Source organism: Rissa tridactyla, chromosome 9 (assembly GCF_028500815.1).
Source record: "Rissa tridactyla isolate bRisTri1 chromosome 9, bRisTri1.patW.cur.20221130, whole genome shotgun sequence".
Classification (NCBI taxonomy): Eukaryota; Metazoa; Chordata; class Aves; order Charadriiformes; family Laridae; genus Rissa; species Rissa tridactyla.
The window spans coordinates 5885138-5902958 of record NC_071474.1 but is presented as its reverse complement, the minus strand read 5'-3'; positions in this window follow the sequence as shown (position 1 = coordinate 5902958).

The window sequence follows — 17821 nt, the reverse complement described above, 5'->3', positions numbered from 1 at the left end:
AGCCTGTCTGATAGGGGTAAATGGAAAAGGTGGAAAGGCATAAGGCAGGACCTCATTCTCCAGGCCTCATCTGGTGTCTCATTTGCTGCTTCTAACACCATCGAGAGACCTCTGAGCACCATTGTACTATTATTAATAATAGCTGTATCATGATTTCTTCTCAGCAGTAACAGCCTTAGGCAATGCCTGCTCAGTGATCTGTGTGCAGTCGCTCTCCACCTCCTGTGATGCCAACAACGGGACGTTCTCAGCTCCTGTCGTAGCACTCGTTTCATTTCTTCCCTCGTCCACACCTCTGATCACTCACAGCAAGTTCTTCTCTAATCCTGAGACCGAAGTTCTTGAATTTATTTCCATGCTGTTGCCTTTCTCCCCCAGGGCTTTTTTTCAGTAGGACCAGGAAACATACTATACATTGTGTGCAGACAATAAGCTTCATAAGGAGAGATCAGAACTGCTCCGCAAGCCAGTGTCTTTGTTAGCAGGGAACTGGTGGTTGTGGTTATACAAAAATGTGCAGTGGCAGGTCTCAGGCGGGGACGAGATAAATGGACTCCCCATGTGCCCAACAAAACCCGTGGCTTGCCCTGCAACCCAGCGGACTAGTTTCTAGTGAAAAATTAAGTTTTCTAAAACAAGATTTCTTTGTATATGATATTATGAATAAAACACAAAAGACAAATACTTTGACAAGGTTATGTGTAGGAATTTACAGAAACTTTTCCTAACTGCTGCAGTGATTTAATTTATTGCAGAGGAATGTGGTTTTTTGAGTAATCAAAGCCAACTTTCAACAATACCAAACGAGGAGGGAAAGGTGGATATCAGTCAGTAATTAGTAGCAACGTATGTTGTGTGTGCCACTTTCCTGAGGAAAATCCAGAGTGTTTATCTTCAGTGTTTGGTTGTTAGGTGGTACATCGATGAGCAGAGGAATGAAGCGCTTATTGCTTTTTTGTCAGTTAGGAATATCAGTTCCAGAAAAGAATACTCAGTTCTTTTACCATATTCATCACCTTAGTATCCAAGTAGCCTCCAGTAGTACATTAGGCATGACTAACATCTGTTCTGTGTTTGTTTTCTCACCTCCTCTCCAAAGGGAATGTATGTAAAGTGAACTGTTCTGGTTTGTTTTGATATATATGTTATACTGCTAAATGTTTATGTCAGAAGACAAAGTCAACGAAATCCTTTCTGAACTTACAGCACTGGCTTTGTATAAAGCTATCTATCTCTAAGTCAAGGAGACCTGGTTGGTTTTTCTCTTCCTTATGCACTCAGAACGGCCAGAGGCAATTACACTGGCTAGTCAGCTGGATTTTTACAGGGGAAATCGTGGTGAGGAGAAAACATTTTTCTTATTTCAAAAATACAGTATGATAGCTTGAATCAAGACCACATTTTGCACCACTGACATCATGTCTTTGCATCTTAAATGATATAGGTCACCAGTGACCCCAGTGATCTATTAAAATGATGTACCTAAGAAAGATATTTGGAAGCCAAATGTATCAGTGGCAATGTGCAACCAATCTGTCAGTGCAGTGGTGATGTAACTTGGCATTATCCCCTATCAATGAGCTACAGAAACATATCTGGTACTTGAGTCTTTGGGGAAAGATCAATATGGACAGTCCACATATCAGCTAGGAACATTTAGAAGCAATAAAGAGGGTAATAGAAAGATATTTTGTGCATCTAATGAAAAAGGTGGTGCCATTGATCCCTCAGAGGGTATGAAAATGGTCATTGTAGAAATGAGATGCTGAATCAGCCTGAAAGAGGTATCGCTTGCATTAATATTGAATTGCTTTAGGATAGGAGTTTTGAATAATCTAGTATCAAAGTGACTGGACAGTCGCACGCTCATCTTTAAGAAGTAGACATTGCTGCAAAATGGTCTGTTCACGAGTAGGGTTGTTAGCCTTGTCTGGCAATTACATCTATATTTACTTGTTCAACATTTGTGACAGTGTTTCATCAGAGACTGGATGCAGACAGCATCAGTATGGCTACATTTCTGCAGTTATCCTTCCTGATTTTATCGGGTAATGAATAGCTCCCAAACCAGGCAGTTGCAGCACTGCATCGGCTATGGTCCGTCACTGTCGTGCTTCCATAGTTAAATCTTTTTAGAAGTGTTTGCAGTGTTGCTTGTTCTCGGTATGTATCTTTGCCTGGGTGGCACAGCAATTTTTTCATGTCAGATTCTAGCTGACTATCCATCCTAAATGCATATAATTAGTTATTTTTTTATACTGTTGGATACAGTAGTCGTGTTCCTCTATAATTCTAGAGAGCAACCTTTTCAGTATGATGAATGGAGACTTATTGCCTCTGAAATCAACACTTCAGGTTAGCAAAGCAGTAAATGCTAACCAGCACAGCCACATGTCAGACTTTGCAGAAATGTCATACTTTCAGCCTCTACATATTTGGACAGATCTGTCAGTTCTTACCTGTGGACTATGGATTGGCAGCATCTCGGTTGCAAAGCGCACAGTGGGAATCAACATTTGGAAAAGTGCATGCCTTCTGCGCATAATGGGAAAAATTTTGCAACCCTAACATTTACGCTTAATAAAAGATAATCTCTTCCAACACTGCATAGTAGGAAGAATGCAAATCCTCTCCGGTGTCATACAGCTGCAAGGAGAAGAGTTTCCCTGCGACTGGGAGAGAAGCCTGCCATATCAATGTCTGCCTAGCAACTGAAAGGTGACACGTGGAGCTTCCTTTTCAACTCATTTCCTCTTGATGAGAGGAAGGGATCCTCCTGCGAGTTATTACCTGAAATAATACCATATGGTAAAATGTAAACAACATCTGCATATTCATGTAATAATTTCATCTGTTTAATTAGTTCCAGCAAAGCAGTTTACCCTCTGAGGCCCTTGCTGTCAGCTCCACGCTCATACATCCATGCCCTGCTGTCGAGCCTGACAGCCGTCTATTGTTCATTCACTGCTTCCACCTCGCCACTTAATGTAAGTGAATCTTCTGAGGGGTGGAAAGCCTGTCCCCATTGATCCAGATGTAAGGGCTGGGGGGGAGGAGAGTAAATATCTGTCAGCTTGGAATACGGATGCTAAGAGGAAACTTGACAGATCAGGTGGGTTTTTTTGGCGGGGGGGAGCGGAGGGAAGGTTGGCACTTGGCTTAGGTGCTAATCAGTGCACGGGACTGCAAGTTTGACTCTGGACAATCGTTAAGTCTTTGCTCTCAGGACCAGGCTAGGCACTTCCAAATCAGGTGAATTCAGTAACAGAGCAGCAGCCCAGCTTTTACAGTCAGCTATATTTCAGTGCCAAAGTAATGACAGCATGCCTACTGGTGCAGCAACACACAGGGCCCTAGAGGGCTGTATGGATTGGCCAAACAGGTTTTCGGAAATGCGTGTCAACAAACACTGTTCAGGACAAACTGAGAATGTAAAAGCCTAAGTCTTACTGGAAAGGTCCCTAGAATCCATTTTTAGAGTCTCCTGGCTCATGTAAATAAATTATATTGTGGGTCACGTGTAACAATAAGCTATTCAATTCACCTTCAAAAGGAAAACATTTACATTATGGGAATATAAACACTTCATGGTAATGTTACACCTAAGTAAAGTACTGCAGTTCAATGTGGTAAAGTCAATATCATAATAAGGTAATAATGCTGCTACTTGGTACCTATACGGCCTTTTGCAGATTTGAGCAAACACTAACTGATTAGTCCTCAGAACACCCTGGGGGAAATAGGTAAGTAAGAATTATTACCTTGTTGTAAAAATAAACCATATCTTATCCACATGCCCATCACCATGGTATCTACACAAACAACTGGTCTGGCGGACAGTATTCTTTCCATCGCCTTATGAAGCACTGAGGCGAGACTGCAAGGTGTAGGCTCAGCTGAAGACGTGTATCTTATGCTTTATTTTAACGGTGATCATATCTTTATCAATACCATTATCCTATTCAGAAGATTTCCAAAGACTGTGGCCAGTGGTCAGGAAGGACAGATGTCCCACTGCATTCCTGATCTTTCTTCATTGAAAAGGTCAGCTCCGCTGTCCCTGAATGGCCTGTCTGCATGTCAGGAAAGCGAGAGGTTTCTGAAGTATTCAGGAATTGATAAACTGAATTGTGTACTGGATAGGTTCGCTGCACTGGCATAATTTGTCCTCCTTATCCTGTGCTCACAAGAAGACGTTCTGTATGGGTGTATGTACTCTGTGGATCTTTTTCATAGTATGCAGTGAAAGCTTTCAGGCACAAGTTAGAGTGGTTAAATAAGAGGTACTAACGTGTTCATCTGTAAAAAGGGCTGCTACTGGCTACCTGAAGGGGGTGATAGTAGGTCTTTCCTACTTACAAAAGGAAAACTGGGAAGACCAGAAACTATCTGCATGCTGTCAGCTGGAGTGCTTCAGGGCTCTCTCTTAGAAGCTCAGAACAGTGTTACAATTACTCTTTTAATGTTCTTAATCTGAACCATAAGATAACAGTTCACAATGGCCAGGCAGAAAACCAAGACACCTAAAAGTGAACTATGTTGCCAAAGTTCCCTTGACAAGATTGTCAGGTTCCCTTGGCAGAAAAGGGTCATGAAACACCCACCATGCAGAATCATCCTTATTTGCCAACAGCAAGACTTTTGATGTTACCTTTGTTGTGGGCACACGGTCCCCTCAACTTCAATGAAATTGTAGTTTCCCCCTTAAGACTGTGTTTCAGGCAGTCACAGCAATAAAACGAAATAACCTTCAGATCACGGAAGTTAGAACAGACTGCCTTTATGAAGCTAATGAGTAACTGTTCTAATTGTTACCTTGCATACATTTTTAGAGTGTTTTCATACACACTGTGGTACAAAAATTAATCTCCGGAAGCTCTTCAAGAAGCTAATTTGTCATAAATCAAAATAACAGTAATTTAATAATAACAATAAAATGACACTGAATTAATAATGAACTTTACAAAACAATATTAATACAAGAAGAAATTAATATTGTGTTCATGATGGGTTCATCGGTCTGATAATGTGAGGTTTTTTCCCTGGAATGAATGGATGTTTATAGCCCATGAAGCGGGTATGTCACACTTCCCCACCAATATGACTCCAAACCTATGTGAAAAAACTTTCAGGTTTGAGAGGTTCATCTTTTCTCGGTGTCCATTTATCATGATTTTCTGTGCTAAAACAGGAATTATGCAATAGTAAATGGATATAATACCAATTTAATTTGGGGAATGTTGACTAGCATCAGCCTGCTCCCACTGCTTTAAGTGCCATTAGTCATCAGTTTACAAGACAACTATTCTGCCTGATGAGAAACAGAGTAATCTGGGTTTGATTTTTGCACTTGCAGACTTCTGATATCCTATGTGACATTGTGTGGGTCAGTCACTCTGGACTTTCATTTTTCTGACACAATGTTTTTTCTCTACCTCATTGGCATGCTGAAATTGTAACTATTCTAGGCAAGCCTATGGAGTAATAAAGCCCCGTGCTGCATTTGAAGTGACGCTCTATAAGTAATCAATTTAATAATGTAAAGTACTAGGTAGTCCAGTCATGTATGGGTATTACCTATGCTGTTATAAGAGTTCAGTTATGACAGGACCCTTACATTATCCCTCATACCTCAAAAATAGTTGTATTACTTCAGTACTTACCTAATAGTCTCTCAAGTCAGACAAAATTATGGCACATGTAGTTGTATATTCTTGCACATTTCAGCAAAGCTATGTTTCATTAATATTCTGGAAAGAAACCCTGAAACTAATGGATTCCTTCCTCTTTTCAGCTCTTTTAAGTGCAATAAAAATTGTTCTTTGCCATTTTTTCTCCATTAAAAAACTTATATGAAGCGATTTCAGGCAGGCCTTGAAGTGCTTCCTAAATTAGATGAGAAAAAAGTCCATTATTTTTTAAGTCTATAATTGTTATGGTGTTTTTATGCACAGATCCAAAATAGTTTCTAATGGACGTTTTAGGGTAGGAAAGATAATGGTGTTTTAGTGAGGTAAAACTGCTGGCCAAAGCAGGGTTAATTTATCAAAATAATTTTAGGTGTAGTTGCCTAAAGAGTGTAACTTCCCAAATTTTCTTTAGCCAGAAGTTTTTTTTAACAGGTTCATTACAAAACTAAGTGCATCCAAAATGTTTTGGTATTTTTATTTTTAATAAGGAAGTTAAATTATCTGGGTTATGCTCCCAAAACAGAAGCCTTAATGACCTTTATTCTATATTTCTTTTCATAGATTATTGCGATAAGGAAACCCTCGTGTCGCGACCCACTGGCGTCTGGCTAATCCGATGGTATTCGTCGCCGCATTGTCCGTGATCAATAACTAATTATCAAAGTGGCATTTCTTTTCAAGAGCTCCTTGTTAAAAAATGGCTTTTGGCTGAGAGTGGAGGAAAAAGGTCGCCACTTTGACATCGTTGCGAGTCTTTCAAAATCCAGTGGGCCGTCCGATTGAATTACTGTCCCAAACTAATTGATATAAATTTGAACAGAAGAATGCTTGTTACTACAGAATGTCATAATGATATCCTTGGCAAGAGCACGTCAGTGGGAAAAAAAAAGAGAAAAGACCAGCACTAGTCACAAAGCATCTAGACAAGTCTCAGCACAAGACTATTAACAAAATTAACAAGAACAAAATTGTACACCAATTCCTTCTTCCCAGTCAGTCTGATCAGACATTCAAGAACGAAAAGCATTAACATTTTCTTTTGAACCTTATCCTTTATTTGAAAACAGGCTTTAAACAAATCTTCTGGAAAAAATAATTGCCGTGTACAAAGGACTGAAACTTGATGATCAGTTGCAGAAGTCTCATTGACTCTACTGGGATCATGAGTGAGTATCCATTGGAATTCAGCTTTAGTCGTAAGGCAGAATTTGGCAGACAGTTTCCTTAAGAAAGGTTTCTAAGCAGCCTTAAAAACTGTGCCTTTGAAATATGGTGACCTTCTCTAAAGGAAGTTGGATGTATAAGCCACATGCCTTTGAACTGAGAAAACCCCCCAAACACTTAAGATACAGTAAGAGGAGTCATAAAAATGTGGTGAGAATGGGAAAAAGGTCTTGTACTATTCATGCCTGAGATTTGATGTATTGTCTCGCATGTCATTTGGAGATTGCCTGCTGTGGAAATCTTGGAAGCCTTCTGAACTTTCATTGCAAGGCAACTGGGCTTGTGGAGGTTCTGGTTTTATTTTTGTTTTATAGATCTGACTGTCTTCCGCTCCATGTCCTACATTCAGTCCCTGAGCTGGGAATTGCTAGGGAGCACAGGGAAAGGTTACACTGTAAAGGGTACGGCAGGCTCTGGAAAAGGAGTATTGTAGAAGACTTTTTGTAGGGGCATGGTAACTGGGGTCAACTCGTGACAGAAATTAATTAGATGAATCTATTAGTTATCTGGTGAAAAAAGTTGTCAAGTAGTTTGCCAAAATGTGTCATTTTAGCCACATCTAGAGCAAGTCGTACGATTGCCAAGGAAGAGAGAAGAGACATTTGTGCCTAATTGGAAACAGTGAGTTTATGTGCTTTTTAATCCCTGATCTTGAAAGGCTCCAGCTGGGGTCTAGTAATGAATATCTTTCCTGCAAACTTACTGTTTTACATTTCCTAATGATAGAGAGAAGGTGACTAATGAATTGACGCGGGGACTTTCATCTCTGCAGTAGATTCGGAGATTCCATTCAGACTGTATCAATCAGCAAACTGAAGTTTTTAGTATCTGATGACTTGTCAGTAGCCTGCGTGAAACAAATAGTCTCCACATAAGCTTTATGGTCAAACCTCAAAGCCACCTCTGTGCAGTATTTTTGGTGCAGATTCAGCATAGGGACTCAAGAACGAATGAATTGGAGAGACCAAACAAATTTTACTGGTGGCAGTTCTCTTGTTTGGACGTTGGTTGTGGCAGATAACCATTTTGAAAACAGGTCAGTGATACATAAATTAGATTTAATAGAAGTCTGACAGATTGTTCCTTGTGATGGATTTACTGTTTGGATAATAAGACCGTAAAGCCACATTCTCCTAGTCTGTCAAAGCCACAGAACAAAGTGGGAAACCACAGGGGATTCAGATTCACATGGTTCTGGTTACAAAGGGGAAAGTCTACTCTTGCTGTCGAAGGCCCTAAGGTAGTGAAGTTCACTGCATTCAGTTCCCATTCTGCCTTCCGTATATGACTTTATGACTGTCCTCTTATGCTGGGGGCAGGAAATGCCTTGTGATGGCAAATAGCTGAGCCATCTCTGACAGACTTACATCATCACAGAGTCGCTAGGGAACCCTCTTCTTGTCTTCCATGGCTGCTTTAAAGACACTTTGTGAGGCTTTCTTCTTTAGCAGACCAGAGAATTCAGTCTGAAAGCCTGTCGGGCAGGTCAACCAATGTCTAGGTCAAGCAGCCTTGCCCCTTAATTATTCCCTCTGGCGTTACATTCACAGGGTGATGGCAGTGGAGGCTAAATATATACCCTCTATATATAGGTTCTCTATATATTCAGCATACATGAAACCACATGTCTATACTGTTATTATAAGAATGTACATTTGCATCATTGCATAATCTATAGGAGGAGTTGTAGTGTCTGTGATAGGACTGAAAAAAGACTCCTACACATTTGTGAACTAGTTTCAGATCCAGCTGAAACCATAACACTGTCAGAGCAGACTTATAATGTCATTAAACATTTTAGAATTGATATCAACTCCAACAGGTAAAAGTAATTGCTCTGAAAGAATGAAAATTTTGTGACTCATTTGACACTGCGTGGTTTCCTGATGAAAATTAGTGTAATACAGAAATCAATGTAGCCCCTACCAAGCAGATTTTAAATTGGTTAGTTGATCTCAAAATCTGCTTCCACATGAGAAATCGTCATTCACTGGGGTATTTTTAATAGGGTTCCACACAGGTCTGCATATAGCCCAAAGTTAATATTTTGGAGAAAATATAAATCTCTCAATAGAATTTGCAGATGCTAATTTGTAAATAACAATAGGAATGGGTTATTTATATAGTTTTGTAGCGATTACATTGTATTATCACAGCTAAATGGGAATGTAGAGTCGTGCGGCTAGTAACAAGCAGGTAAATTACATTTGTAAGCTTGGAGAAAGTAGAACCTCTGAAAAAGACTAATAGCGATGGTAGTCATAATTGAATACATGAGTTAATCCACGACAGTAAGTGAAATTCTTGGACGTACAAGAAAAAGAACACTGAAAAAGAGTAAAATTGCTTAAAAAACACATCACAAGAAAGCCCAGAGGATTCTGAGAAGAGAGAGAAAGAAAAAATTTGAGATCTCAAAAATACTTCGAGAGTTTACTTAGCTTGCCTAATAGAAAGCTCGGAGCTTGCTTGTTTGCAGCCTGCAAGACATTTCTAACAGCTAACAAAAAGTTTTTCCCATAGCTTAAAACCCAACATGATTAGAGCTAACAGAAGCTGAAACAGAAAAATTCAGTCTTGAAAAAAGGCAGTTATTTCAATTTTTCATTATTTAATGCAACATTATTAAGGGAAATGCGACAAAATGTTCATAAAACATTTGAAATTTCCTTTATACCCATCTCCCATCTCTCTTACTAGTGTCATTGGTAATATCTTAGATAAATGACTGACATTCCTCTTTATTAATTTCGTAACCTCTTCTACAAAAGTAAATACTTACTTGAATTTTAATTATGTAGTAAAACATGTAATTCTGAATGCAGCTAATTGTCCCAAAGTAGTTAATATATAAATAGCTCTGAATATCTCACACCTACTGCTTCCATTTAACGCTTACTTCCTGCGTTTCTCTTTTTGCTCTTTCTAGCACGGAACCAGAGCGAAGGGCCATATGTAGCTAGATCAAAGCAGGAGTCTGTCCAGAAAGGAGCTGTGACTCATGAGTCATAACTAATCCCTTAACTACCCTCAGATGGTACATTTTATTTTCTTTCTTGTATCTGGCCAGCTGTTGCTCCTACTGCTGATCCTGCTGGTGTTTTACTGCTTTTATTGGCACTGCTGATCTCTTTCAGTAGTCGTGTAGGGATCCAGGAGAGCAGTCGTGCTCCACCCAGAGCGTTCGCAGCCGGGTAGCTGAGGTGGGATTGGCAGGACTATCTCCTTTCTTCCTCTCCACAACTCTTAAAAAGGCCTTGGAGTTTTATGGTGGCAGTTACCACTTTAATATTTGAACAGCTCTCAGGTTAACTGAGTGATGAGCAGGATTCTTAGTGATGGTGGGGGTTGGCTCCTTTCGCTCCCTGCTTAGGGATCTCTGCTGGTCGAGGCAGAGGGAAAGAGGTCAGCAGCTGTTGTCTTCACCAGTGTTATGAAGTGAAAGACTTCTCAGTACTTCTTCCAAATTCATGTTAACAGTTGTTTAAAAATGTTTACAAACAATTTGTCTGCGTACACGTATAATACTTCTTTGCAGCTGTAATTTTCCTTTGATTTGCAACCCATTGCCATAGTATCATGAGTAGTAAACCTGGCTTAAATTTGTTCTTTTCAATTTTAATACAGTGTTTGAAGGAGAAATTGGCAACACAACCGGCCCAGCAAAAATAGTTCAAAATAGTTCTGCATGCATACAGACACCCAGCTATAGCTGTCTCAGAGTCTGAAAATCTGTGCTGAAAACAGCTAATAGTATGCACTCAAAAAAGAATAGAGCTAGAACTAACCATCTTTGTAGAACATGGAACAATAATCTTGTATCTATTTCTGTACTACACACAGACAGACATGCAGCTAGATAGGTTTCCCATATCTTAGCAAGCAGCAAACCAGCTAAGAAAGCCCAGCTCAGTGAATTTACTTCATTTACTTACGTTATTGATCTAAAACTTGTTTTTCCGTCTAAGCCAAAGTGACAAAAACTTCGCCAAAGTGAAACAAGTTCAAGCACTCGCAGCCTGGTTCCCATTAAACATCATAAGAACATTGCGATTTGACATTTATCTGGCAGCCTTAAATGTGAAAGACCAGTGTAGCTCGTACACTGAGACTGGAAAGGCCTCTTCGGCACCGCTGGGGATGCGTTTACCAGGTTAGGGTCAGGTGCGATGACAGCAGCGTGAAAGGAGGTAGTCTCACTTCACTGCAGACTTGAACTATGTTTGACCTCCAGGGTACTGGTGACTTACTTGGAAATTGCAAGAATGCTGTAGTGCCCTTTATAGAATTATAATTCCTTGCCATTCAAGAAAAAAAAAAAAAGCTAATTAAGTATACCTTATCTGATGTAACCCTCATCCAAACAGAATCAGGGATCATCCTGTTGCCGTTCTTATAAAATGTAACTGTCGGAAACAATGGTGTTGGTGGCTGCGATTTGAACGTAGACCTTAAAGAATCATGATTCCAAACTTCTTGGTGCCCTTTCCCTATCAATCAAAAAGAATCGTATGAAATAATTATTAGGCTACATAATTATTTTACAAAATAGAAGGTGTTTTTACTGCACATTTCCATTTTAGTACCAATCATTACTTCCCTGAATACTAATAACAGCGTTAAGCATTAATAGCATGTTTTAAGGTAAAGGGTCAATAGTCTAAGACCTATGAAAGAACTCTGAGCATTTGCAATGTAAAAGAAACCTTTCACGGAAAAGTGTTAAATAATAAATGCATTTCTGGAGGAAATATTATATTGTGGTCCATTTGGAGAGAAATGACAGTTTATAGGACGTCACTCAGCTGTCTCTGTTTAAAATATCTTTAATAATACTATGGCTTTGCACCTAATGCAGAGGTTAACAGAAAGCTTGCAGCTCTCTGCAGAGGTCAGTAAGCATTATACTCACTGAGGGGAAACTGAGGCACACGATGACTCTGTGCACCATTAAAAGGAAGGAGACCTGAACAGGTGACTCAGTCATCTAAGTGCAAGAAAATGGTGCCTTTTCTTTATTTCCAACTAGTAAGCCATCTTCTAATAGTTCTTTTAAAAGTATAATGTGCACACAGGGGATGGTGAACTTATTCAGAAAAGGTAAAGGTACTTGAGACTTGTTTCAAGCTGGTTTAAGCTGAACAATTTGAAGAACGTGGAGGGAAGAGTTAGTAATGCTTGATACCAGTTTGAATTTCTTTTTGGTACTTTCATATACGCATTGACATTTTCAAGGACCAGAAGAACTGAAGCCTCAAGAAAGAGGCAGCTCAAGTCTGAAATCTCCTTGCCCCATTGAAGTCAATGAACAGACTCTTCATCAAGCAATCATCTCCTCTCTGGGCATTATAAAAATGCCCCAGTTTATTTCTTTTCGGGTTTACTCCAATTTTTTTAAAGAAATAAATGGGGTATGACTCCTTCAGACCCCAATAAACTAACATTTTCTCCATTAACTTTTTCTCTCCTTACCCTGCAAAGGTATTCCTCCAGCTAGAACAGTAATTAAAGTGGGCTATCTCTTACTTTTCTTAAGAGGCTTTCTCACAAGTGAAGTAATTTAAGTCTTCCCCAGCAGGCTGCAGGTCTGCAACAGGCTGAAGCAGCGCCTGCTTCTGATACAGGCACCTTCCTTCGGCACTGTATGGAACCTGCTGATGCCATAAAATCTTCATGGGGAAAGGGCAGAGTACTGGGATAAAACTTGTACTGATTCAAAGATTTCCCTGGTATGTGAACTGAAAGAAGTGATTCTAAGATAAATGAATGGATTTAGTTGCTGTGAGTTTGAGGTCCCCTAGTTTCCACCGTTGACTACACATCCCTGAGTTCAGTATAGGTATTTGCTGTGCTATTGCAAGGCATCTCAAGCTAGGAATCAGCATACTGAGCAAAGGGACACCTAAACTAATAAGTATGGAAACAGAGGAATGGGTATGATTGAAATAGTCTAAGCAGATGCAAATACCTAGAACCACTTTGGCTTAATAACCCTGAACCATCTCTTAAACCTAAATACCCAAGCTCTATCTTACAAGCACTAGGAAGGATTCACTCCCATAAACATGCTGAAGGAAGAAATGCAACTTCTTCTTTACCAATGGAAACGGGTAACGTGGGTTCAATTGTAGGGGATGCAAGCGAGTCAGAGAGGTAATAACAGAGGTGATTGTCATCTGCAGGCCCAATACTTAGGACACCCCCTCCAGAACGGGAAAATGTCTTCAGCTTAGGTTTCCACTTGAAAAACCAATTGTTTATCTAAGGAAAGCTTTATGTAAAATACACCCTACCTAAATCTCCTTGAATCTGGGCACAAATCTGAGTTTCACAAGTTTTTATTTCTTTTTAATGCCTAGCCAGCCAATCAAAACTGATGTTTGCAGACCACAAGAAAGCAATGAATACTCTTCCAGTGGAGCAAAGTCTTTTCGCAGCACCCTCAATGGATAAACAAGTTTCAAGTGAGGTCGAGACTACTTGGGATTCATTCTGGTTCGGGTTAGTCCTACAGGTCTGCTCATGTTTTCCTTGAGCACCGCAACTCCCACATGAGTCAAGTAGTACCCATCACCAATTGTCTGCGGATTGCTAAAAGTCCCGTTGTTGGAGGGAGTGGAGTTACTTTCTGGAAGCTCTAACAGCAAATATGAGGCAGTGTCTGAGTGAAGGGTTGTCTGTGTCCAAGTGGTCCTGTGTTCCACTGCTGTCAAGTTTTTCATGCATTCATTATCAGAACTTATGCAATAGCGTTAGTAAAACAGGAAAGCCTGTGCCTACTCTTCTGGTCACTAATAATTATTCTATAGTGATATAGAATATATATCCGACTGTTAAAGAGTTAAAGAAAAAAATGAATCCTGTAAAAAATCAGGCCATCGTATAATGCCTCCTCATTGCTATAATGATATCAGTTGCAACAAGTCCAATGGCTGACCTCATTACAAGGGTTTAATTGCATTGTTACACAGTTTCACTTCTTCTCTCTGGCCTCTTTCTCTTTATGACAGCTTTAGAAAGGAATTTCAGCTTGAGGTCAAAGGAAATTAATTACTGCTTTCTTAATCTGTGCTCATCTACATTTAGAAAACTTGGGGCTTTTCACTAACATATTTGTGTCTCGTTTCTGTGTAGACCCAAAGTTATAAGACTTTTGTCCTTTGTGAAAGTGCATAAATAGCGTTTTTCATATCAGAGGCCAGATTTTTTTCATGTCATTTACAGTTGTGCACATATGGACTGGTGCCAGTGGAACCAATGGAATGTCTTTGGATATACATTCACTGCGACTGAGGTAAGGCACTTGCAATGTAACTTTAATTCAGACTAAAGATTCCAGGCAGATGCCAGGTGTAAAAAACGCCAATACCAACAAAAAAACCCAACCCAACAACAAAAGAAAATCCAATCAAACAAGAAATTACTTAGGATAAAAGTCAGAAACAGGATCTTCAAAATTAATGGTGGCTACTTCTGTAGGGGGAAGAATAAAAAAACCGCGTCTCTGTGACACTAGGTTTTGCCTGCTCCCTACCTCCTGGTTTTTCCTAAGTACACCATTGGTTAGTTAAGGAATATCCAGCTTATGCTTCAAAGAACTTGCAGTCCAAATAGCACATGACCCAAAGTGCTGGCATCAAAACAGTGAGGAAGGGGACAAAGATAGGGACGCTATAACAATAGTCCTTGGTTGAAAGCAAAACATGGTTAAATGCTGTTGTAGCATGAAATGTAAAAATAAAAACTTCTCATAAATTAGGGGCCTGATCCTGTAATTAGGTCATTTGAATTGACCCTTGCCCCTTCCATGAACTCTGACTGGTTTGGAGAAGAACCAAACTTCTTCCAAAGAAGAAAATAGTTTTGTTAATTCACTTCTTGAGGGAGTCGCTTTGGAAGGGAAATCAGAACGAGAGATGTCTCTGGGATGATTTGACAAATGAACTGTGAGAGGGGGTATGCCATGCACCAAGGATAATTTGAACAAGTAGTACCACGCTACGAGCTTGATCTAGTCGTTTAAAACTAGGAAATGTATTTTTCTGCAGAACATAAGTATTTCGTACATGTACTTTGTGATTCTGATTAAAAGTCATGGAAATGTTGACAAAGGTGAAAAATTGATAAGTTTTGAGCCCTTTGACGTAGAAAATTTAAAGTTTCACAAACCTTTTTTCTATCTTTTGATCAGCTTTGCCGCCCATTGAAATTTCCAGTACCAGAACTGTGTGCTCTTATTAGTTTAGTAGTTGCTGCCTCATTCTCCCCTTGCAAGCAGTAAGATTGGCAATAACAAAACTGCAGCTGGAAAGCAAAGCCAGCTCATTGAATATTTTGCCCTTCATCTGTCTTGACTGAAATTCAACTCAGTTATAAACACCTGCTGAAGGAGTGAGGTTTCACGTAAGTCACTGGTAAGCCCTTAACATGAGACCTACTTGCACTAATGTGAGTTTTGTTCTCACGATTGCCCAGTTTGTAAAACAGGCCTTATGATGTTGCCACAAAGCTTTATGGGGTAGAAGTTGAAAGTTTCAAGCCAACCATCCACAGCCATGTCTTATCCACAACGCTGGTTGGAGCAGCATGACAGGAGCCATGACATGTTGGGGATAGGGTGAGTTTGAGCTTACTCATAGTACTCTAGAGCTTCTTCCAGGCCCACACCTGATTTCAGATTTTGGTTTAACCATTGTGGTTATAAGGCAAGCTTGGATTTAAGGATGAGTTCTGGCTCCAATAGCAGAAACAATCAATGTGTAACCATAAATCTAGTAGACATGCTGAAAAGAGCTCCTGAACAAATCTAAACTTCTGACACTGTCTACAGCCATAAAGAGGCATGGTACTACAGCTAGATGGATCTGAGCTAAATTGACTCTGAGTACCTTGGATAACAATAGCATTGAAGTAACAGCCACGTGAACTTCAGTGTGCAATAGCTACTCAGGTGAACAGCCAAAGTTACATGGGCTTGTACTCAGTCTTTTCTAAAGTGTATATTGAGAATGCCACACCAATGCCGATACTTAAGGAACCGAGATCAAAGGTAGCTCTAATCATGCTCTAAACACATTTTTCAAGAGACCTCCTCTTGGAGGGTGTGGGGCAAGTCACTGCATAGCAGCAGTCTATGAATTATTTCGCTCCTTGGGACCAAGAGTTTTGGTGCATCGATTGTCCAAGATGAATGTCACATTGAGGTGTGAAAGGATTAAGTTGAAAAGCCTAGTTAACACAGACATGGCACTGGTGACAGAATTAAGTGCTAATGATATATAACAAAATGCTATTACATGAAATAGGATCTTTTTCACTCAGTTTTTCGATTTTGTCTGATAGGACCAGTTGAACAAAATGAAAAACTATTCATCAATCAGAGGTCTGGCTGGGTCAGACACTTTGGTCAAGCAATGTGAATAGTTCCACCTACCTGCACTGTAATTTATTGCAAAATTAATGCCATAACATGCAAAACCATTGTCAGATAAAAGTAATTCTTAACCCCAGGAAAAAAAGCAAAAATTCTTTCTTTCTCTCTCTCTCTCTTTTTTTTTTTTCCTAACCTGACAAGATTAAACCTTTTTAATAAGTGGAGGTTTAAGGATGATTCACTTCTAATGACTGAAAAAAGGACCTTGAGCAGGGTTTGATAGACTTTCTCAATCATTGACTAAACCAAGATATATTAAAAAAGGGAACAAAAGAGAGTGCAAGGTATTTGTTTTTGTTAAAGTTTGCCTGCTTCTTTACAACGGAATGAAATCAAGTCTTAGTGGTAAGAACCAGCTTTGATATACTCGACTTTCTATGAGAGTTTATTCAGGACAATTTATTCTTAACCAGATTAAAATACAATAATTCACCACTTCACAGTCTTAATGGCACTGTTATGAGCTAGGGAAATTAATGGCATATTCTTTTTTTAAAAAATGTTTAAAATTATAGTTTGTTATAAAAAAGGTCACTTATGTTTGGTGTTGGATTGGCCTTGATTGCTTCTGAAAATTAAATTGTTACGTTAGCTGTGAAGTAATTTGGTGTTTCTAAAGGTGTTCTAAGGTTTTCATTAAGTATCCTACATGCCTACAGGAGGGACCAGAAACTGAGTGGAAACTTTAAAACATACTCAATGTGTCCAGAATTCACAGCAGACCCTCACAACACTCTCTTGTGAACCTTGTTATATCCATTCCCCAGGGGGAGAAACCGAGGCAGAGAGAAAGGGTCTTCCCGTTCCTGGAGACTCGTAGATATTCTTCCAGCTGCAGCTTTTGTGTATTTCTTCCAACACACTGTTCTGGTGTGTGGTGTATTATGGCATGCAGCGTGAAGAGGAGCAAAATCTTGTAAAACTCCTAGGGAGTGAGGAAAGGAAAGAGCATCTCTCACGTATCCATCTCTCTTTCTCTTGGTATGCCTCATGCATAGTTCGAAGGATGTTGAAACAGATGAGATTATTATTTATCTGCTCTCTATTCCCCCACTTGATTCCTCCATCTCTTTTACATATATTTAGTGAAACTGATACCAGCAGTTGAGGGTAGGGTAACAGGAGGAGGTAGAGTTGTTCATTGCAGAGGATTTACCTGTGTTCTGGACTGTTTCTTTGGGATTGTCTGAAAGAGAATAGATTTAGGAGATGGAGCCTCTGAGTAGAATGAATCTAAGTAGGAAGCAGTGGAATAAGGAGCAATTGCTGTAACTATGAAGCAGCTCCAGATGTGCTGCTGCACACCTAGGATTTCAGGTTTTTTTCCTTATGAGTCTATTTACTCTAAGTTATTCAGACACTATGGTGAAATAGAACACTTACTTTGGTTTTGTCATGTAAATTGATTTTAGGGGAAAAGGAGGTACATTTTGCGACCAGGACCTAAATCAGGAGTGTTGTTATAATTGCCAGA